The following is a 23,825-nucleotide window of genomic DNA, read 5'->3' on the forward strand; positions in this document are numbered from 1 at the left end:
TGATATAATCGCTTCTTCTGAGATTGTACTTCACTAGTATCGGCCATTTTTGTGCTTCTGAGGTTGCAAAGTTGGCTTGTCAATCTCATAGTCTTTTTGTAACATGAATTGTGGAAGTGTGGTGGTATCCATACAATCATTAAGTTCAGTGATGGATTCTTTATGAGAGGCCTACATACGTCGTCAAAAGAGATGCGAAATCTTCGAGAAACAAAAAAAATTAAGGAGATATTTAATGCAAAATCGTGTTAGTTAGACAAAAGATTATCTTATTCTTTTCTGAACTGACAGTTTAGTGGTCCTTACTGACAGTTCTGAGCCACGTTTCCATATTTTATTATTTTTGAGATCTTTTAGGAGAGAAATAAATCGAAAAATAGTGAATTTCTTACAGGGCCCCAAAATGAGCTCCGTTTTTCCCTAATGTCACAGGTGGGCCTACAGATAAATTGCTCTTGCAAGAGCATAAACTGGATGCTAGTTAGTGTGGGAGACCTGGCAAGCTTCTCTCAAGACACACCTTTTGGTCACCAGCTGTTGGTACCAAGGGTGGTGTTTGTATCTCTATTTCAACTTTGATCTTGCCTTACATCATCTAATGACTTATTGAATATGCTATAATCAAGAGATTTATGGGCAAGGTGGTGGAAGAACAAGTGGTAGATAGGGGCTTCCATTGGCTCAATCAGAGTCAAACAATGGCTCCAAACAAGTAGTCGGATAATGGCTTGTTGAATATGCTACAATTGAGAGTCATGGACAAGGTGGTGGAAGAAGAAGTATACGGACTTCCTAACGTCTAAGTTAATTGATTAGTAACTGGTTTGTTATGAAAGCTAGTTAGCTCACAAGAATGTGAGTTTCCTAGCTGGAAAATCAGGTAGACTTCTTGGCACGGAAGTGAGGTGCAAGCTTATGGCTCCCCTATCCAAGCAAAATGTTTTGTAACTTGCATATATACCATTGGATAGAGTCATTTACTTTGTATTGGGCGAGAATTAAGACCTAAAATTCCTACTATGGATTGGACAAAGAAGAGATCTCAAACAATTATGAGTCAAATTTTTTATTCAAATGATGCTAACAAAATATCACTCAAGAGTCTAAACCTTGGGAACATTTCCTAATTTTTATTTTGTAACTGAAGTCCCAACTAAGCTCTCTTCAAGCCAAGATCTTACCCTTGCCAAATCGAAAGATCTCTAGCTACTTCTCATTAGTTGATGTTTTAAGTATTGGGTGCCCAACTTTAGTGAGTGTGAACCCTCGTGGCCAATAAGTGGCATGTATATAAGTGACTTTAACTAATGAGAAAGGGAAATTCCCTTGAGTGTTTATTGAGAGTGTTCTCTTTCTCTCTACCCTATCCTCTTGTTCTCTTGGTAGGGCTTATGTGAGAGTGAGTGTGTGTGAGAGATTTGCTCACACAAATCTAGATTCTCCAAATGAATATGTAAGAACAATGTGTGTGAGATGTGTAAGCTTCAAAATGAAGGATTCTAAATCTTGCTTACATGTGGAATTTATAATTGCATGCCCAATCAAAAGATCCATTGCAAGATTTTGATGTTGTTGGGTGAGGTTCAATAGGTTTCCACATGCTTCTTCCGTAGCTTGCTTGTTGTTCTCTCCAATAACTTCTTTAGTGACTCTTGATGCACATATCAGATAAGATTTGCATGCATTTATGCATAAGGGGGGAAAAACATTTCCCAAGAAATTTTTTTTGAGCAAAGGGAAAAGTCGAGCGAAACCCACCAAACAACCTCTAGATACAATAGAATAGCTGCACTTTCCAAACATGCACATGCCAACACAAAATTGCATTCTCGTTAAAAATAATAGCATTTAATTCAACAAATGACACCGCCCATCACTAAGGGATAAACAAGAAAACATAAAATAAAACAAGGGAACTTGAAATGCTACATTCTAGTAATTGAAGTGCGCCTAATTCGATGCTCATAACAAAAAGGTCCACCATTTGACAAGCCATCAAAAAAGTGAATGTGGGATCCCTCTGCCCCCTCCGTGCACTGGACTCCTGGTAGTTGACAACGGAAGTAACCCCCTCATGCGCGCGGGGCAGGGTTTCTCACTCGGGGCCTCGCCCTCGAATATCCGGGCACGAGACTAGGCTAGTGGTCACTCCAAAAAACCGAAACCGGGAAAAATTCCCATGCCCGGAAAGTGGGGACGATTCCACCTTTTTGAATTTTTCTAACGAGATCAAAATCTAAACTATCCTCCACCTAAATTAAATCAGATAAAAGGAAACTATCACTGATATAAATTGATCATTTGAGCAATTCAATGCTTTTTTCCTAATCAAGATTAGGCACAGCCGTTGATCCACTCAATCGAGAATTTTATCAAGAAATTAGCTATCTACTCGAATCCTAGCGTAATCCTAAGATTATTAAAAACTCCATGATTCCAGCCTAACCCCATCCGGCCCATGGGTTAGCCACCACCCTACCCCACTGGAATCGGTGGAACCAAACAAGTACTCACCCACCCATAATTGAATTGCCTTTCTTAACTTTCATTAGCAATGGACCAATAGGAAGAGAGGAGTGTGCACATTTGGTCTCCTAAAAGTAGGGGGCAACTAGGCTTGTCTCTCTCATTACTACATTTGTGGGGCTCAAAAAGTAGGGAGTGGCCTTCATAAATTAGGGAGGTGGAGTGCAAAAAGTAGGAGGGTGCCATAAAGCAAGGGGGTAGCTTCTAAAAAGTAGAGGGCTCCACCAATTTTAGACCCATCAATCTCGTGGGTCAAAAAAAAAATTAAGGAGAAGTTGTTGTCTCATGCTGCAATGAATCCCTTTACAAAGACAAAATAATTGGATACATTTGTGGCTCAAGATGTCATTTTAGACATGTTGATGGGGGATATGAAACCTAGCAATTTAGAGATTGGTGACGATGAATTTGGAGAGCTGCTTGAGTATGACACTCCAATGTCAAATAAAAGGAGGGTCTAGAATGATGTTTGAGTATGCTAAAAGACCCAAAAGCATTACATCAAAGGGTCTTGAAACAGTTTTAGATCTTAAAAATAGATGCAAATATCCATTTATCCATAGTGTGCTTTTCCTAGTGAAGTTGAGTGAGAAACACCAACGACATGTATTTAAAATGTCAACTAAAGATCCTGGAAATGGCAAACGATGCAATGTGCCAACATAATGCACTGATGTTTTTGATGTCACTCTAAGATTCCTCCCCAGCCTCTCAAGATGTCCAGCATCTTCCCGTGTAATCAAATCCCTCTTCAGAAATATAAAAGATCTTGTTTCTAACCTGTTTTAGCCTAGAGAGAGAAAATATTCTAGAGAGAGAATATTCAGATTTTGAATATTGTTGGATAGAAAAATATCTCATCTTATTAAAATAAGTTCCCCTGAAACAGAAGTTCAAAAAGATTTTCAGAAGGTGCATTAGAAATTAAGTATAATTTGTTCAAGAGGCATTATCCTAGGGGTGAAGATTTTTTCAAAAAATTAAATTAAGGTTCCTATGGACCAATAAGATTCATCCAAATGTAAGGAGGAGATAAATGAAAAAATAAAAGAAAAATCCCCCAAAAATGAGTAAATACTCACATAAGATGAAGAGTTGACTAAGGACAAGGCTAATAGTTAAAAAGGGAAGATATTTAGAAGTAATGATGCATTTTTGACACCTCTGCATAGGGATTTCTCCCTCATGAATGAGGCGCCTACTTCACATGTGCAATTGAGTTTTAAATCTTCAAAAATTGAGATATTGCATCTCTCCTCTCTCCTAATTCAAGTCTAGTTCCAAAAAGTTAGCTCAACTGACCTAAAAATGGTCAAAAATTGACCAAACTGAATTGAAAAATTCTAGAATTAGTTTGTGTGGTTAGGAGCTCACTTTTTCCTATAAATAGAAGCCTTCCCTTTTGTTGAAACTCAATAGTATTTTATGCACTGTTACTCTACTCCTCCCAAGCCAAGAACTGTGAATTTATTAATAATTCACTAGTTTTTGACATTTTCCTCTTCCAAAGATTGGTGGCCACTCTTGTTCCAAACAAGAGTTGAACCCTCAAACCATCAAGCCAAAGGAAATCTCTCAAAGTCATTAGTAAGTTGGTGATTCTTTTTTTTCACTTATTTTATGGTTTCTATGGTTTTTATGCTTTATCTCTTCTCTAAAATTGCAAATAATGTTATGCCTCATTACAAAAAGGCATTCCCCTCTCTTCTCTAGCAAAACCAGCCATTCTCTATCCTAGGTGAATGGTTAATGATTAAAGTCAAGTTTTTATAATGTTTGTCTTAATTAAGTGGAAAAATGTTTACTTTAGGATAGTTTCAATACTCTTGGTGCACTTTTAATTAGTTTTAAAGACATTAAAATTTAAAAAATGGTCAGCCATACAAAGGAAGTTATGGCAAAATTTTTAGAAATTAGTGAAATAAAATTCATCTTTTTTTATTCTAAAAAAGTAATCCTTATGGTTTCTATATTCTAAAGTATCATTTTCATGCATAGAAGATGCATTTTGATTATTTGCATAAAAGATAAATTTTTTTATTATAAAAGTGTTACTTTTATCAAAATTGATTTCCATGCATAGAAGTATGCATAAAAGATAAATTTTTTATTATAAAAGTGTTACTTTTATCATATTTGATTTTCATGCATAGAAGTATGCATAAAAGATAAATTTTTATTATAAAAGTGTTACTTTTACCATAATTGATTTTCATGCATAGAAGTATGCATAAAAGATATTTTTTTAATTATAAAAGTGTTACTTTTATCAAAATTGATTTTCATGCATAGAAGTATGCATAAAAGATAAATTTTTATTATAAAAGTGTTACTTTATCATATTTGATTTTCATGCATAGAAGTATGCATAAAAGATAAATTTTTATTATAAAAGTGTTACTTTTATCATAATTGATTTTCATGCATACAAGTATGCATAAAAGATAAATTTTTATTATAAAAGTGTTACTTTTATCATAATTGATTTTCATGCATAGAAGTATGCATAAAAGATAATTTTCTTAATTATAAAAGTGTTATTTTTATCAAAATTAATTTTCATGCATAGAAGTATGCATAAAAGATATTTTTTTATTATAAAAGTGTTACTTTTATCAAAATTGATTTTCATGCATAGAAGTATGCATAAAAGATAAATTTTTATTATAAAAGTGTTACTTTTATCATATTTGGTTTTCATGCATAGAAGTATGCATAAAAGATAAATTTTTATTATAAAAGTGTTACTTTTACCATAATTGATTTTCATGCATAGAAGTATGCATAAAAGATATTTTTTTTATTATAAAAGTGTTACTTTTATCATAATTGATTTTAATGCATAGAAGTATGATATCTGAAAAGATGAAGGGGAGAAGAGAGCTTTTTTATTATTAAAGTATTACTTTTATCCTATTTGATTTTCATGCATAGAAGTATGCATAAAAGATAAATTTTTATTATAAAAGTGTTACTTTTACCATAATTGATTTTCATGCATAGAAGTATGCATAAAAGATAATTTTTTTATTATAAAAGTGTTACTTTTATCATAATTGATTTTCATGCATAGAAGTATGCATAAAAGATAATTTTTTTATTATAAAAGTGTTACTTTTATCAAAATTGATTTTCATGCATAGAAGTATGCATAAAAGATAATTTTTTATTATAAAAGTGTTACTTTTATAAAAGTGTTACTTTTATCATATTTGATTATAAAAATGTTACTTTTATAAAAGTGTTACTTTTATCATATTTGATAAATTTTTTATTATAAAAGTGTTACTTTTATCATATTTGATTTTCATGCATAAAAGTATGCATAAAATATAAAATTTTTTAAATCGGAGATCGAGGTAAATAAATATTCCTCAAGAAATCCATGTTTTTGAAATCTGTAAACAAATATTCGTCGAAAGAAATTTTAGAAAAAGAGAAATTGAGATAGTACCTTTCGAGAAAGATAATTTTAGGGAGAACCTTTCCAGACCTAAACTCTGACTCAGACTATTGACCAAGACCTAATTCCTTCGTCAGTTTCAATCAATGACGATGTGTCCAGTTCAGGGAAAATATACTCAAATCACCCACCAAATCTGAAATTAAGTTAAGATTTGTGATTTTGATCTGAGGATCAAGTTAACAGAATTCGAGGAATTCTATTTGGAATTGAAAACTGGATCTAGAAGTATTGAGATACGGATTTAAGATATACTCATGGTATTCAAACAAATTCAAAACTGTAAACTTGCATAGAAACCCTGCTTTCTTAAAAGACTGTCTTACGCCAGAATGCTGGAGGGAGCATTTGGCATATATGTTTATCTAAGGGAAGTTCGGTTGCAAGAGCTGGCGGGGAGTGTTCGAGGGACAGCTCACGCGGCAAAGCCTGTCGAGGTCTTGACCAGCCTCGGTATGGTTAAAATGGTGCGCTTCCCGTACGATGGACGAGGGCCGACGAAGCGGTCCATGGAGTGAAGTGCCAAGACACCTAAGGAGGATCTTGGAGGGTTCTGACCAGGTGATGCACGGGCTCGCGGTGCCGAGGACATCCATGCATATGTCGAGGAAGATATTATATGATGGATCTATGTTTATTGTAATCTATCACACTGGATCTTGTTGTTGACTCGCTGGTCTCAACGGAGAGTCCAGAGTGACACAGTTTTGTGAGAAACAAAGACTCAATGGAAATTTTGAAGTATGACATGTATAACCAGTAAATTGTTTGTCAATGGATTGTTTTTATTAAAGTTTTAATAAAGAGGAGTGTGTGCGTATCTGTTTTCTAAAGCTAAAGTTAAGAAAGGCAATTCAATTATGGGTGGGTGAGTACTTGTTTGGTTCCACCATTTCCAGTGGTAGGGTGGTGGCTAACCCATGGGCCGGATGGGGTTAGGTTGGAATCATGGAGTTTTTAATAATCAAACTGAAAAATTTTAGGATTACGCTAGGATTCGAGTAGATAGGTAATTTCTTGATAAAATTCTCGATTGAGTGGATCAACGGCTGTGCCTAATCTTGATTAGGAAAAAAGCGTTGAATTGCTCAAATGATCAATTTATATCAGTGATAGTTTCCTTTTATCTGATTTAATTCAGGTGGAGGATAGTTTAGATTTTGATCTCGTTAGAAAACTCGTTAAGAAAAATTCAAAAAGGTGGAATCCTCCCCGCTTTCCAGGCATGGAAATTTTTCCCAGCTTCGGTTTTTCGGAGTGACCACCAGCCTAGTCTCATGCCCGGATATTCGAGGGCGAGGCCCGGAGTGAGAAACCTTGCCCCACGCATGAGGGGGTTACTTCCGCTGTCAACTACCGGGAGTCCGCGGAGGGGGCAGAGGGATCCCACAGTTGGTATCAAAGCAAGGTTGAAAGCTAATAAGGATAAATAAATTCTTATTAGAAATTGATAATAAGAACTTAGAAAAAGCATTTTCATAATGTATTTTCATTCCGTAAGCTTCTTTGATGAAGAAATTTTAATCAAAGAAATTGTTTTTATAGATGGAAGTTCCCTATTTATCTGCTATTCCCGACCTCACCCAGTCTCAAGATATGATTCCGTTTGCCTTTGAGCATCTCATCTCTTCCGCTTCATCTCGAACAAGCCGAGCCAGACTCGCACGCCATTTCGAGGATTTATATTTTCCTAACCCAGCGGAGAGAATACAGCATAAGTGGTTTGCAGGGCAGTATGTCCACACCTCTTGCGACCGCCGTGCAATGCTGTGGTAGAACCTCTCATTGGCTATGATCCTGTTAAAGCTGAAAATGATGCATGGCGTCATTCTATATCATTCGACGCCTCGGAATTTCAGACTTTCATGCCAAGTCTACAGACTCCTTAGTTGTTTTATTCCTAAATGGAAGATAATAGCTCCCTTGTCAGTAAGTGGACGTTTGTATCAGGGCATGGCTATGGCCTAGTACCGTCGTCATATGCGTCTCCCGAGGAGATTTTGAATTCTGGAGTCGAGCTACTCTATGTACATATTGCAACTTTTATATAAATATAGAAATGTTTTCTGGAGAAAAATTCATGTTGTATAAGTGATTGTTTATAGATGATCTGATAAAGAAAAATCTGTTATCGGACATATGTCATAGATCTCCAATAAGATCATTGTCTTGTTTAAGAAATTGTTTCCCGAACCTCTTAAGTCTTAGGATCTCGTGGATAATATCAAAATAAAAATTTAATAATATTTAAAATTTTGGTAGAATCATGAGACGAGAAAGCCGTGGCCGTCAGCAAGACCCTGTCTCTGAAGATGACGAGCTTGACCCTGATGTTCGCAAGGCTCTTCCAGGACCCTTCAAAGGAGAAGGGGAGAACCTGGGCGAGGCTGTGGAGAAATGGGTGGAAGCCATAGAAGAGTATTTTGACGTCATAGGCTACAATGAGCGGAGCAAAATGGCTCTTGCCCGGCTGAAAATAGTGGAAACAGCTAGGGTAGCATGGAGGAACCACTGTGACACCAACCGTTTGGACAGAAATACTCAGTCCTGGAATGATCTAAAAACCTATCTAAGAAAGAGATTTTGTCCTCCTGGATTTTTAGAAACCAAAATGAACGAATTCTTAGAACTAAAGCAGGAGGGCAAAACCATCGAGGAATATCACCAGGTCTTTGCTCTTCTACTCAAATATTCACCACCTCTAGATGAAGAACAACTCATGGCCAGGTTCATTCGGGGAATAAACGAACCCTTGGACACACTGGTCAAAAATGCCAAACTAGTGTCCATGGCTGAAGCACTAAGAATGGCAAAAGATTTTGCCAAAGCCTTTGTAGTAAAGGTCCCATCAAAACCTGCACCCTCTAACTTTAAAAGATTCCAAGCCCAGGAAAGCACTTCAAACTTTCCACCCCCAAAGAGGCAGTAAGGCCCGAATCAGAATAAGGATGTAGGAAGATTCAGAAGTGAATGAAGACCCTTCCCCCAGAGTACTTTCTCAGGAACCCCACCTCTTTCAAGAAATCAGAGGGATGAGCTTACAACTAAAAACCGATGTTTTGGATGCCAGGGTTTTGGTCACCAGTTAAAAGACTGCCTGACTCCTGCCATGTCAAGGAGATAGGGAAGTCAAGGACCCCAAATTCAGAGACCAACCCCTTCATACCAGTCTAATCAGGGTCTGTCTCGCCCAAGCCAGGGAAACCCCAGAAGAACTCCAGCTCAGCCATCTGCCTCTATCTAGAGTAATCTCAGAACTCCTTCCCAGAACTGGGGCAACCAAAGAGAAAGAGTTCTACCTCTGACTGCAGCAGCAGCCAGAGTAGTCACAATTTCAGATCACAATTTCAGATGTAGTAGAAGAGGAAAAAGGGCAGATCTATGCTGCAATTGAAAATCAAGGGCCTAACCAGTTCTCCGTCATCCATACTCCAACAGAGTATCAAGGTAAGCCTTTTAAGCTTTTGATTGATTCAGGCAGTTCTCATTCATTCATTTCCCCTGGATGCTTGCGTAAGCTAGTCTTAGAATAGAAATCAGGGAAACCTATGCAAGTTGAATTGGCTAGTAGGAAGACTCTTTTCACTCACCATGAGACAAATCTTATCCAGTTCAATCTAGATGGTAATGTAACCGACTGTCAGTTTAAAGTCTTACCTCTGGGAGTTTTCGACGGGGATCCTTGGAATGGATTGGCTCCACAAAAATCAAGCTGACATACATTGTCACAATGGAACCATTTCCTTCCATGACCTTCACGGGAACAAAGTCCAAGGAACTGGAGTTTTCGGATCCCCAGACCTTCAGTTAAAAAGCTTCCAGGTTACTGAAAGGACTTAGGAAGAAGCAGCAAATTTATGTTATCAAAATGAACCCACTAGACTCAAAACTTAAAGCTAAAGAACCAGAATGTATAAGTGAATTTGATGATCTATTCCCAGCAGAGCTAATTGAAATGCCTCCAATTTGGGAAGTAGATCATGTGATTGAATTGACCCCCGGAGCTCAACCAGTAGCCCTACGCTCGTACAAAATGCCAGTTCTTGAAGCCATCGAACTCAAGGAATAGCTTAGGCAGCTGTTAGAACAAGGGTTTGTAAGACCCAGTGTTTCACCTTGGGGTGCACCAGTTCTCTTTCAAAAAAAGAAAGATGGAACGCTTAGACTCTGTGTGGACTGCACAGGTCTAAATCAGCTGCTGATAGTTAAGAATAAGTATCCTATCCCAAGAATTGATGAGTTTTTGGACAGGCTAAATGGAGCCCAGATCTTCACAAAAATAGATCTCAAATCCGGGTATTACCAGATCAGGATCAATGATCCAGATATACCAAAAACAGCCATCAATACTCGCTATGGGCATTATAAATTTACTGTCATGCCATTCGGATTAACTAATGCCCCAGCTACATTCAATCGCCTAATGCAGGACATCCTCAGAGAATACTTGGATGACTTTGTTCTAGTTTTCTTTGATGACATTCTGATTTACTCAAGGAATGCAGCTGACCATGAGACTCATGTCCGAAAAGTTCTTGAGATTCTAAGGAAGCATCAAATCTTTGCCAAAAAGAGCAAATGCACTTTCTCTCCTGACCACGTTGAATACTTGGGCTTTCTGGTATCCAAAGATGGAATTTCTCCAGATTCTGTAAAAATCCAAGCTGTCATAGACTGGCCCGAACCAAAGACAGTGAAAGAAGTCAGAGGATTCTTGGGATTGACTGGTTGGTATAGAAATTTTATATAAAAGTATGCTCTCATAGCTTTCCCCCTGACCAACCTTCTCAAAAAGAATACTCCATTTCAATGGTCTGCCAAGTGCCAAAGTGCTTTTGATAAATTGAAGACCGCCTTGGTAACCAGTCCTGTTCTGAAGCTACCAGATTTCTCTCTACCCTTTGAGGTAGTAACTGATGCAAGTGGTTTTGCCCTGGGAGGTGCACTCATGCAGGAAGGTCATGTAGTGTCCTATGAATCCCGAAAGCTCAGAGCGCACGAGAGGAATTATGCTGTCCACGACCTGGAATTGCTTTCAGTAGTCCATGCCTTAAAGTTGTGGAGACATTACCTACTGGGAAAAAGATTCACTTTGATGGACAGATCATCAGAGCTTAAAGTGGATCTTTACAGAAGGACCTCAACATGCGCCAAAGAAGGTGGATGCAGACCCTGCAGGAATTTGATTTTGAAATCAAGTACTGCCCAGGCAAAGAAAATGTGTTAGCGGACGCCCTCAGCAGAAAAGCCTCCTTGCTTGCAATTATTATAATATCAAATCCTTTGATTATTCAAGCAAGTGAGAAGATCATGCAGGATAGATTCTTTGGCCCTATTGCTACCCTACTTATGCAGGAAAGCAAAACTCCATAGGAGTTGAACAGAGTTCAAGGGTACAGCCTGGATGATGGCATTATGTATTATAATCGTAGGCTATGCATCCCCAATGATGAGGGAACCAAAGTGCAAATTCTGAATGAAGCCCATGACAGCCTTATTGCAAGACATCCAGGTTTCATCAAGACCTACATGTCTGTAAAGAAAAGCTTCTTTTGGCCTAGTTTGAAAAAGGATGTGCTGAATCATGTACGTCAATGTCTGACATGCCAGAAAGTCAAAGCTGAGAGAGTAAAAATGCCTGGGAAGTTACATCCATTGGACATCCCCCAGATGAAGTGGGAATGTATCAGTATGGACTTCATTACTAGATTACCTTTAGTGCAATCAGGTTACAACTCCATTCTTTATGGTAGTCGACAGACTAACCAAAGTTGCCCACCATCTAATTCCAGTAAAAGAAACCTACACTGCAATGGTGGATGTGGCCAGAGTGTTCCTCAAAGAAATCTTCAGATTGCATGGCCCACCCAGGAGAATAGTAAGTGACCGAGATCCCAAATTTCCTTCAAGGTTTTGGACTGCATTTTTCGAAGCAGTGGGAACTTTCTTGGATCTCAGCACAGCTTCACCCTGAGACCGATGGTCAAACTGAAAGAGTAAACCAAGTAATTGAAGATATACTTCGGTCATGCTATGTGGCACGGAACCTAAGAAGTGGCTAAGCTATCTACACCTAGTCGAGTTCTCCTACAATGCTTCTTATCACATTGAAGTATCGGGATGAGCCCTTTTAAAGCTCTGTATGGACAAGATTGCTTAACTCCATTAACTTGGTCTGACCCATTGATTAGGGTCGAGATGTCCAGACAGATGCTTGACGACATGGAGCAGCAGATGCAGTCAATTCGTAAAGATATAAAAGCTGTCCAGGATAGACAGAAGCCATATGCAGACAAGAAGAGGACATATAGAGAATTCAAAGAAGCAGATATGGTTTTCATTCAAGTACGGCCCAAAAGGAGTTCTTTATCTCATGGGAAATAGAAGAAGTTATCTCCCAGATATTGTGGGCCATATCTGATTACAAAGAAAGTAGGTGACTTAGCCTACGAGCTTCTTTTGCCTTCTCATCTCAAAGTTCATAATGTATTTCATGTAAGCCTTCTAAAGAAATATGTGCCAAGCCCAAATCATATGCTTGATGATGAGATCCTAACCTCTTCAACCCAAGGACAGATGGAACTCCAACCTGAAAAAATTCTCGATGTTCGAGAAAAGATTCTCAAGAACAGAATTCTCAGAGAATTATTAGTAAAATGGAAGTTCTATCCTTTTGAAGATGCCGCCTAGGAGAATGAAGCCGATCTGTTGTGCGGGATTATCCCCAGTTTGCGAGATGAGGACATCTCGCGTTTTTCAAGTGGGAGAGAATGTAAGATTCCTCCCGAGCCTCTCAAGATGTCCATCATCTTCTCGTGTAATCAAATCCCTCTTCAGAAATAAAAGATCTTGTTTCTAACTGTTTTAGCCTAGAGAGAGAAAATATTCTAGAGAGAGAATATTTAGATTTTGAATATTTTTGGATAGAAAAATATCTCATCTTATTAAAATAAGTTCCCCTGAAACAGAAGTTCAAAAAGATTTTCAGAAGGTGCATTAGAAATTAAGTATAATCTATTCAAGAGGCATTATCCTAGGGGTGAAGATTTTTTCGAAAATTTAAATTAAGGTTCCTATGGACCAATAAGATTCATCCAAATGTAAGGAGGAGATAAATGAAGAAATAAAAGAAAAATCTTCCAAAAAGGAGTAAATACTCACATAAGATGAAGAGTTGACTAAGGACAAGGCTAATAGTTAAAAAGGGAGGATATTTAGAAGTAATGATGCATTTTTGACACCTCTGCATGGGGATTTTCCCCTCATGAATGAGGCGCCTACTTCACATGTGCAATTGAGTTTTAAATCTTCAAAAATTGAGATATTGCATCTCTCCTCTCTCCTAATTCAAGTCTAGTTCCAAAAAGTTAGCTCAACTGACCTAAAAATGGTCAAAAATTGACCAAACTGAATTGGAAAATTCTAGAATCAGTTTGTGTGGTTAGGAGCTCACTTCTTCCTATAAATAGAAGCCTTTCCCTTTGTTGAAACTTAATAGTGTTTTATGCACTGTTACTCTACTCCTCGCAAGCCAAGAACTGTGAATTTATTAATAATTCACTAGTTTTTGATATTTCCCTCTTCCAAAGATTGGTGGCCACTCTTGTTCGAAACAAGAGTTGAACCCTCAAACCATCAAGCCAAAGGAAAGCTCTCAAAGTCATTAGTAAGTTGGTGATTCTTCTTTTTCACTTATTTTTTGGTTTTTATGGTTTTAAATAGTTTTTATGCTTTATGTCTTCTCTAAAATTGCAAATAATGTTATGCCTAATTACAAAAAGGCATTCCCCTCTCTTCTCTAGCAAAACCAACCATTCTCTATCCTAGGTGAATGGTTAATGATTAAAGTCAAGTTTTTATAATGTTTGTCTTAATTAAGTGAAAAAATATTTACTTTAGGATAATTTCAATACTCTTGGTGCACTTTTAATTAGTTTTAAAGACTTTAAAATTTGAAAAATGGTCAGCCATACAAAGGAAGTTATGGCAAATTTTTTAGAAATTAGTGAAATAAAATTCATCTTTTATTATTCTAAAAGAGTAATTCTTATGGTTTCTATATTCTAAAGTATCATTTTCATGCATAGAAGATGTATTTTGATTATTTGCATAAAAGATAATTTTTTATTATAAAAGTGTTACTTTTATCAAAATTGATTTTCATGCATAGAAGTATGCATAAAAGATAATTTTTTTATTATAGAAGTATTACTTTTATCATAATTGATTTTCATGCATAGAAGTATGCATAAAAGATATTTTTTTTAAATTATAAAAGTGTTACTTTTACCATAATTGATTTTCATGCATAGAAGTATGCATAAAAGATAAAATTTTTTATTATAAAAGTATTACTTTTATCAAAATTGATTTTCATGCATAGAATTATGCATAAAAGATAAATTTTTATTATAAAAGTGTTACTTTTATCATAATTGATTTTCATGCATAGAAGTATGCATAAAAGATAAATTTTTATTATAAAAGTGTTACTTTTATTCTAATTGATTTTCATGCATAGAAGTATGCATAAAAGATAATTTTTTTATTATAAAAGTGTTACTTTTATCAAAATTGATTTTCATGCATAGAAGTATGCATAAAAGATATTTTTTTTATTATAAAAATGTTACTTTTATCAAAATTGATTTTCATGCATAGAAGTATGCATAACAGATAATTTTTTAATTATAAAAGTGTTACTTTTATCATATTTGATTTTCATGCATAGAAGTATGCATAAAAGATAAATTTTTATTATAAAAGTGTTACTTTTATCATATTTGATTTTCATGCATAGAAGTATGCATAAAAGATAAAATTTTATTATAAAATTGTTACTTTTACCATAATTGATTTTCATGCATAGAAGTATGCATAAAAGATAAATTTTTATTATTATAAAAGTGTTACTTTTATCATAATTGATTTTCATGCATAGAAGTATGCATAAAAGATAATTTTTTCATTATAAAAGTGTTACTTTTATCATATTTGATTTTCATGCATAGAAGTATGCATAAAAGATAAATTTTTATTATAAAAGTGTTACTTTTACCATAATTGATTTTCATGCATAGAAGTATGCATAAAAGATAAATTTTTATTATAAAAGTGTTAGTTTTACCATAATTGATTTTCATGCATAGAAGTATACATAAAAGATTTTTTTTTATTATAAAAGTGTTACTTTTATCATCATCGATTTTCATGCATAGAAGTATGCATAAAAGATAATTTTTTTATTATAAAAGTGTTACTTTTATGATAATCGATTTTCATGCATAGAAGTATGCATAAAAGATAATTTTTTTATTATAAAAGTGTTACTTTTATGATAATCGATTTTCATGCATAGAAGTATGCATAAAAGATAATTTTTTATTATAAAAGTGTTACTTTTATCAAAATTGATTTTCATGCATAGAAGTATAAATAAAAGATATTTTTTTATTATAAAAGTGTTACTTTTATCATATTTGATTTTCATGCATAAAAGTATGCATAAAAGATAAAATTTTTTAAATCGGAGATCGAGGTAAATAAATATTCCTCAAGAAATCCATGTTTTTGAAATCTGTAAACAAATATTCGTCGAAAGAAATTTTAGAAAAAGAGAAATTGAGATAGTACCTTTCAAGAAAGATAATTTTAGGAAGAAGCTTTCCAGACCTAAACTCTGACTCAGACTATTGACCAAGACCTAATTCCTTCGTCTCAGTTTTAATCAATGACGATGTGCCCAGTTTCGGGCAAATGTACTCAAATCACCCACCGAATCTGAAATTAAGTTAAGACTTGTGATTTTGATATGAGGATCAAGTTAATAGAATTCGAGAAATTTTGTTTGGAATTGAAAATTGGATCTAGAAGTGTTGAGATACGGATTTAAGATATACTCATGGTATTCAAACAAATTCAAAACTATAAACTTGCATAGAAACCCTGCTTTCTTAAAAGACTGTCTTACGCCAGAATGCTGGAGGGAGCATTTGGCATATATGTTTATCTAAGGGAAGTTCGGTTGCAACAGCTGGTGGGGAGTGTTCGAGGGACAGCTCATGCGGCAAAGCCTGTCGAGGTCTTGACCAGCCTCGGTATGGTTTAAATGGTGCGCTTCCCGTACGATGGACGAGGGCCGACGAAGCGGTCCCTGGAGTGAAGTGCCAGGACACCTAAGGAGGATCCTGGAGGGTTCTGACCAGGTGATGCACGGGCTCGCGGTGCCGAGGACATCCATGCGTATGTCGAGGAAGATATTATATGATGGACCTATGTTTATTATAATCTATCACACTGGATCTTGTTGTTGACTCGCTGGTCTCAACGGAGAGTCCAGAGTGGCACAGTTTTGTGAGAAACAAAGACTCAATGGAAATTTTGAAGTATGACATGTATAACCAGTAAATTGTTTGTCAATGGATTGTTTTTATTAAAGTTTTAATAAAGAGGAGTGTGTGCGTATCTGTTTTCTAAAGCTAAAGTTAAGAAAGGCAATTCAATTATGGGTGGGTGAGTACTTGTTTGGTTCCACCGATTCCAGTGGTAGGGTCATGGCTAACCCATGGGCCGGATGGGATTAGACTGGAATCATTGAGTTTTTAATAATCAAACTGAAAAATCTTAGGATTACGCTAGGATTCGAGTAGATAGGTAATTTCTTGATAAAATTCTCCATTGAGTGGATCAACGGCTGTGCCTAATCTTGATTAGGAAAAAAGCGTTGAATTGCTCAAATGATCAATTTATATCAGTGATAGTTTCCTTTTATCTGATTTAATTCAGGTGGAGGATAGTTTAGATTTTGATCTCGTTAGAAAACTCGTTAAGAAAAATTCAAAAAGGTGGAATCGTCCCTGCTTTCCAGGCATGGGAATTTTTCCCAGTTTCGGTTTTTCGAAGTGACCACCAGCCTAGTCTCATGCTCGGATATTCGAGGGCGAGGCCCTGAGTGAGAAACCCTGCCCCACGCATGAGGGGGTTACTTGCGCTGTCAACTACCGGGAGTCCGTGCGCGAAGGGGACAGAGGGATCCCACAGTTGGTATCAGAGCAAGGTTGAAAGCTAATAAGGATAAATAAATTCTTATCAAAAATTGATAATAAGAACTCAGAAAAAGCATTTTCATAATGTATTTTCATTCCGTAAGCTTCTTTAATGAAGAAATTTTAATCAAAGAAATTGTTTTTATAGATGGAAGTTCCCTATTTATCTGCTATTCCCGACCTCACCCAGTCTCAAGATATAATTGCGTTTGCCTTTGAGCATCTCATCTCTTCTGCTTCATCTCGAACAAGCCGAGCCAGACTCGCACGCCATTTCGAGGATTTATATTTTCCTAACCCAGCGGAGAGAATACAGCATAAGTGATTTGCAGGGCAATATGTCCACGCCTCTTGCGACCGTCGTGCAATGCTGTGGTAGAACCTCTCATTGGCTATGATCCTGTTAAAGCTGAAAATGATGCATGGCGTCATTCTATATCATTCGACGCCTCGGAATTTCAGACTTTCATGCCGTCTAAAGACTCCTTAGTTGTTTTATTCCTAAATGGAAGATAATAGCTCCCTTGTCAGTAAGTGGACATTTGTATCAGGGCATGGCTATGGCCCAGTACCATCGTCATATGCGTCTCCCGAGGAGATTTTGAATTCTGGAGCCGAGCTGCTCTATGTACATATTGCAACTTTTATATAAATATAGAAATGTTTTCTGGAGAAAAATTCCTGTTGTATAAGTGATTGTTTATAGACGATCTGATAAAGAAAAATCTGTTATCAGACATATGTCATAGATCTCCAATAAGATCATTGTCTTGTTTAAGAAATTGTTTCCCGAACCTCTTAAGTCTTAGGATCTCGTGGATAATATCAAAATAAAAATTTAATAATATTTAAAATTTTGGCAGAATCATGAGACGAGAAAACCGTGGCCGTCTCAGCAAGACCCTGTCTCTGAAGATGACGAGCTTGACCCTGATGTTCGCAAGGCTCTTCATAGGACTCAGCCAGAAGGAGAAGGGGAGAACCTGGGTGAGGCTGTGGAGAAATGGGTGGAAGCCATAGAAGAGTATTTTGACGTCACAGGCTACAATGAGCGGAGCAAAATGGCTCTTGCCCGGCTGAAAATAGTGGAAACAGCTAGGGTAGCATGGAGGAACCACTGTGACACCAATCGTTTGGACAGAAATACTCAGTCCTGGAATGATCTAAAAACCTATCTAAGAAAGAGATTTTGTCCTCCTGGATTTTTAGAAACCAAAATGAACAAATTCTTAGAACTAAAACAGGAGGGCAAAACCATCGAGGAATATCACCAAGTCTTTGCTCTTCTACTCAAATGTTCACCACCTCTAGATGAAGAACAACTCATGGCCAGGTTCATTCGGGGAATGAACGAACCCTTGGACACACTGGTCAAAAATGCCAAACCAGTGTCCATGGCTGAAGCAGTAAGAATGGCAAAAGATTTTGCCAAAGCCTTTGTAGTAAAGGTCCCACCAAAACCTGCACCCTCTAACTTTAAAAGATTCCAAGCCCACGAAAGCACTTCAAACTTTCCACCCCCAAAGAGGCAGCAAGGCCCGAATCAGAATCAGGATGTAGGAAGATTTAGAAGTGAAGGAAGACCCTTCCCCCAGAGTACTTTCTTAGGAACCCCACCTCTTTCAAGAAATCAGAGGGATGAGCTCACAACTGAAAACCGATGTTTTGGATGCCAGGGTTTTGGTCACCAGTTAAAAGACTGCCCGACTCCTGCCATGTCAAGGGGACAGGGAAGTCAAGGACCCCAAATTCAGAGACCAACCCCTTCATACCAGTCTAATCAGGGTCCGGCCGTCTCGCCCAAGCCACGGAAACCCGAGAAGAACTCCAGCTCAGCCATCTGCCTCTATCCAGAGTAATCTCAGAACTCCTTCCCAAAATTGGGGCAACCAAAGAGAGAGTTCTACCTCAAACTGTAGCAGCCAGAGCAGTCACAATTTCAGATGTAGTAGAAGAGGAATAAGGGCAGATCTATGCTGCAATTGAAAATCAAGGGCCTAACCAGCAGTTCTCCGTCATCCATACTCCAGCAGAGTATCAAGGTAAGCCTTTTTAGCTTTTGATTGATTCAGGCAGTTCTCATTCATCCATTTCCCCTGGATGCTTGTGTAAGCTAGTCTTAGAACAGAAATCAGGGAAGCGTATGCAAGTTGAATTGGCCAGTAGGAAGACTCTTTTCACTCACCATGAGACAAATCTTATCCAGTTTAATCTAGATGGTAATGTAACCGACTGTCAGTTTAAATTCTTACCTCTTGGAGTTTTCAACGGGATCCTTGGAATGGATTGGCTCCACAAAAATCAAGCTGACATACATTGTCACAATGGAACCATTTCCTTCCATGACCTTCACGGGAACAAAGTCCAAAGAACTGGTGTTTTCGAAGCCCCAGACCTTCAGTTAGTAAAAGCTTCCAGGTTACTGAAAGGACTTAGGAAGAAGCAGCAAATTTATGTTATCAAAATGAACCCAGTAGACTCAAAACTTAAAGCTAAAGAACCAGAATGTATAAGTGAATTTGATGATCTATTCCCAGCAGAGCTAACTGAAATGCCTCCAATTCGGGAAGTAGATCATGTGATTGAATTGATCCCCGAAGCTCAACCAGTAGCCCTACGCTCGTACAAAATGCCAGTTCCTGAAGCCATCAAACTCAAGGAACAGCTTAGGCAGCTGTTAGAACAAGGGTTTGTAAGACCTAGTGTTTCACCTTGGGGTGCACCAGTTCTCTTTCAGAAAATAGACTCTGGTGTGGACTACAGAGGTCTAAATCAGCTGACAGTTAAGAATAAGTATCCTATCCCAAGAATTGATGTTTTTGGACAGACTAAATGGAGCCCAGATCTTCACAAAAATAGATCTCAAATCCAGGTATTACCAGATCAGGATCAATGATCCAGATATACCAAAAACAGCCATCAATACTCGCTATGGGCATTATGAATTTACTGTCATGCCGTTCGGATTAACTAATGCCCCAGTTACATTCAATCGCCTAATGCAAGACATCCTCAGAGAATACTTGGATGACTTTGTTTTAGTTTTCTTTGATGACATTCTGATTTACTCAAGGAATGCAGCTGACCATGAGACATGTCTGAAAAGTTCTTGAGATTTTAAGGAAGCATCAATTCTTTGCCAAAAAGAGCAAATGCACTTTCTCTGCTGAGACCACGTTGAATACTTGGGCTTTCTGGTATCCAAAGATGGAATTTCTTCAGATTCTGCAAAAATCCAAGCTGTCATAGATTGGCCCGAACCAAAGACAGTGAAAGAAGTCAGAGGATTCTTGGGATTGACTGGTTGGTATAGAATTTTTATACAAAAGTATGCTCTCATAGCTTCCCCCCTGACCAACCTTCTCAAAAAGAATACTCATTTCAATGGTCTGCCAAGTGCCAAAGTGCTTTTGATAAATTGAAGACCGCCTTGGTAACCAGTCCCGTTCTGAAGCTACCAAATTTCTCTCTACCCTTTGAGGTAGTAACTGATGCAAGTGGTTTTGCCCTGAGAGGTGCACTCATGCAGGAAGGTCATGCAGTGGCCTATGAATCCCGAAAGCTCAGAGTGCACGAGAGGAATTATGCTATCCACGACCTGGAATTGCTTTCAGTAGTATATGCCTTAAAGTTGTGGAGACATTACCTACTGGGAAAGAGATTCACTTTGATGACAGATCATCAGAGCTTAAAGTGGATCTTTACTCAGAAGGACCTCAACATGCGCCAAAGAAGATGGATGCAGACCTTGTAGGAATTTGATTTTGAAATCAAGTATCGCCCAAGCAAAGAAAATGTGTTAGCGTACGCCCTCAGCAGAAAAGCCTCCTTGCTTGCAATTACTATAATATCAAATCCTTTGATTATTCACGCAAGTGAGAAGATCATGCAGGATAGATTCTTTGGCCCTATTGCTACCCTACTTATGCAGGAAAGCAAAACTCCACAGGAGTTGAGCAGAGTTCAAGGGTACAGCCTGGATGATGGCATTATGTATTATAATCATAGGCTACGCATCCCCAATGATGAGGGAACCAAAGTGCAAATTCTGAATGAAGCCCATGACAGCCTTATTTGCAGGACATCCAGGTTTCATCAAGACCTACATGTCTGTAAAGAAAAGCTTCTTTTGTCCTGGTTTGAAAAAGGATGTGCTGAATCATGTACGTCAATGTCTGACATGCCAGAAAGTCAAAGCTGAGAGAGTAAAAATGCCTGGGAAGTTACATCCCCAGATGAAGTGGGAATGTATCAGTATGGACTTCATTACTAGATTATCAGGTTACAACTCCATTCTTCATGGTAGTCGACAGACTAACCAAAGTTGCCCATCTAATTCCAATAAAAGAAACCTACACTGCAGTGGATGTGGCCAGAGTGTTCCTCAAAGAAATCTTCAGATTGCATGGCCTACCCAGGAGAATAGTAAGTGACCGAGATCCCAAATTTACTTCAAGGTTTTGGACTGCATTTTTCTAAGCAGTGGGAACTTTCTTGGATCTCAGCACAGCTTCACCCTGAGACCGATGGTCAAACTGAAAGAGTAAACCAAGTAATTGAAGATATACTTCGGTCATGCTGTGACAGGGAACCCAAGAAGTGGCTAAGCTATCTACACCTAGTCGAGTTCGCCTACAATGCTTCTTATCACACTGAAGTATCGGGATGAGCCCTTTTAAAGCTCTGTATGGACAAGATTGCTTAACTCCATTAACTTGGTCTGACCCATTGATTAGGGTCGAGATGTCCAGATAGATGCTTGACGACATGGAGCAGCAGATGCAGTCAATTCGTAAAGATATAAAAGCTGTCCAGGATAGACAGAAGCAATATGCAGATAAGAAGAGGACAGATAGAGAATTCAAAGAAGCAGATATGGTTTTCATTCGAGTACGGCCCAAAAGGAGTTCTTTATCTCTTGGGAAATACAAGAAGTTATCCCCCAGATATTGTGGCCCATATCTGATTACAAAGAAAGTAGGTGACTTAGCCTACGAGCTTCTTTTGCCTTCTCATCTCAAAGTTCATAATGTATTTCATGTAAGCCTTCTAAAGAAATATGTGCCAAGCCCAAATCATATAGCAACAGCTGGCGGGGAGTGTTCGAGGGACAGCTCACGCGGCAAAGCCTGTTGAGGTCTTGACTAGCCTCGGTATGGTTAAAATGGTGCGCTTCCCGTACGATGGACGAGGGCCGACAAAGCGGTCCCTGAGTGAAGTGCCAGGACACCTAAGGAGGATCCTTGAGGGTTCTGACCAGGTGATGCACGGGCTCGCGGTGCCGAGGACATCCATGCGTATGCCGAGGAAGATATTATATGATGGACCTATAATGTTTATTGTAATCTATCACACTTGTAAGGTTCCTCCCTCTAAAAATGGGAGAAATACTTAAGATAGTCCGCTAAGTCTTATCTTGGGAAAAATTTCCTATTCATCGACACCTTGACCTTGTAGAGATTAAAGGATACGATTCATAGGTATGACCTAGCTCTATCCCGCAGGGGGGGCGTGATTTTCTAAACATCAAATCACCCATAGGGCAATTGATCAAAAATTGGGCAACTACTAGACTTGATTTCTAGAGACAACGCTTTTTTCCTCATCTTATGCAAGGCACAGCCGCTGACCTAGTCTTCTAGAATAGAGTTGCCCAAGAACCTAACTATCTAACGTAGGGCTTTCACTTAATCTGTTGGAAAGCTACCCGACTAATCGGGTCCACCCGTCCGTAGGATAGTGCCGTCAGGGCATTCCATCCTCCCACTTTCCACCCTACTCACGCATCAATTTGTTTTCTAATTAATACTACCACACTGTTTGACATAAATAAACATATTCCTTAATTAGGGCCCTTTTTCACAAGGTTCGTTAAAACAGCCTTCTTACACAATACAATCATACCAAAGATAAGATGCAATTATATAAAAAGTTTATACATGAATCCATTTCCATACAAGCCAATCCGGCTCTCTTATTCTTATTCTACCGATGATCTAGAATTCGGCCTTCCAGCCTCTACCCTACGGGACCATACACCTCATCGTCAGCCGCCGCTGGCGAGGACTCAAGCCGGCCTGTCGTCCTCTCAGGCTCCATCGCTCGATCCTCCCGCCCCTCAGAGGGATGTCTGCACACTAGGGTGGGCTTATTTACCGCACTAGCCTGGGCCCTCAGAACTAGGCAGCCTCATAATCTCTCGCCTCAATCGGCGATCCTTATTCTCCCAAAGATATGAGGGATACCTTGGGCCATTCCCGGGCTTTGCTAATGACGCCGCCCGGCTACACAAGCACGGAACGGAGTTAGCGTTGAAGCCAAAAGAAATCTTGAATTCCAAAGATAACAACTTCAATGCAATTTTCTAAGTATAGCATTCACAATTCATGAAGATAACAATTTCAACGCAATTTATCGAAAACAACATCACATAATTCGTAATTTCATATAATTTTTATGTCCTCATTTTAAAAGAAAAAGACACCATTCATTAATACTAATTTAAGGAAAAATCTCTTCTTTTGAAAATTAACCAAGCTAACCTGGCCACCGTTTCCTTGAGGGACTTGAAAAGGGAGGACTGGAGCCGCATTGGGCGCATCTCCCTCCATCTCGTTGTTACGTGTGTCTCTTGAGGCAATATTTTTCCGTCTCCGGGATGAGGCCATCTTAGGCGTCGCCTTGTAGAGCTCGCTGCTGCGATCGAAATGCTTCAGTCGGATCTGAATTCCGAGCTCGTTTGCTCACCGTATGAGCAAAAGAATATGGCGCACGAACCCTCGCTTGAGCCA

This window comes from Cibotium barometz, chromosome 29, assembly GCF_041138505.1.
Source record: "Cibotium barometz isolate CiBa-2024 chromosome 29, ASM4113850v1, whole genome shotgun sequence".
In the NCBI taxonomy this organism is placed as follows: domain Eukaryota; kingdom Viridiplantae; phylum Streptophyta; class Polypodiopsida; order Cyatheales; family Cibotiaceae; genus Cibotium; species Cibotium barometz.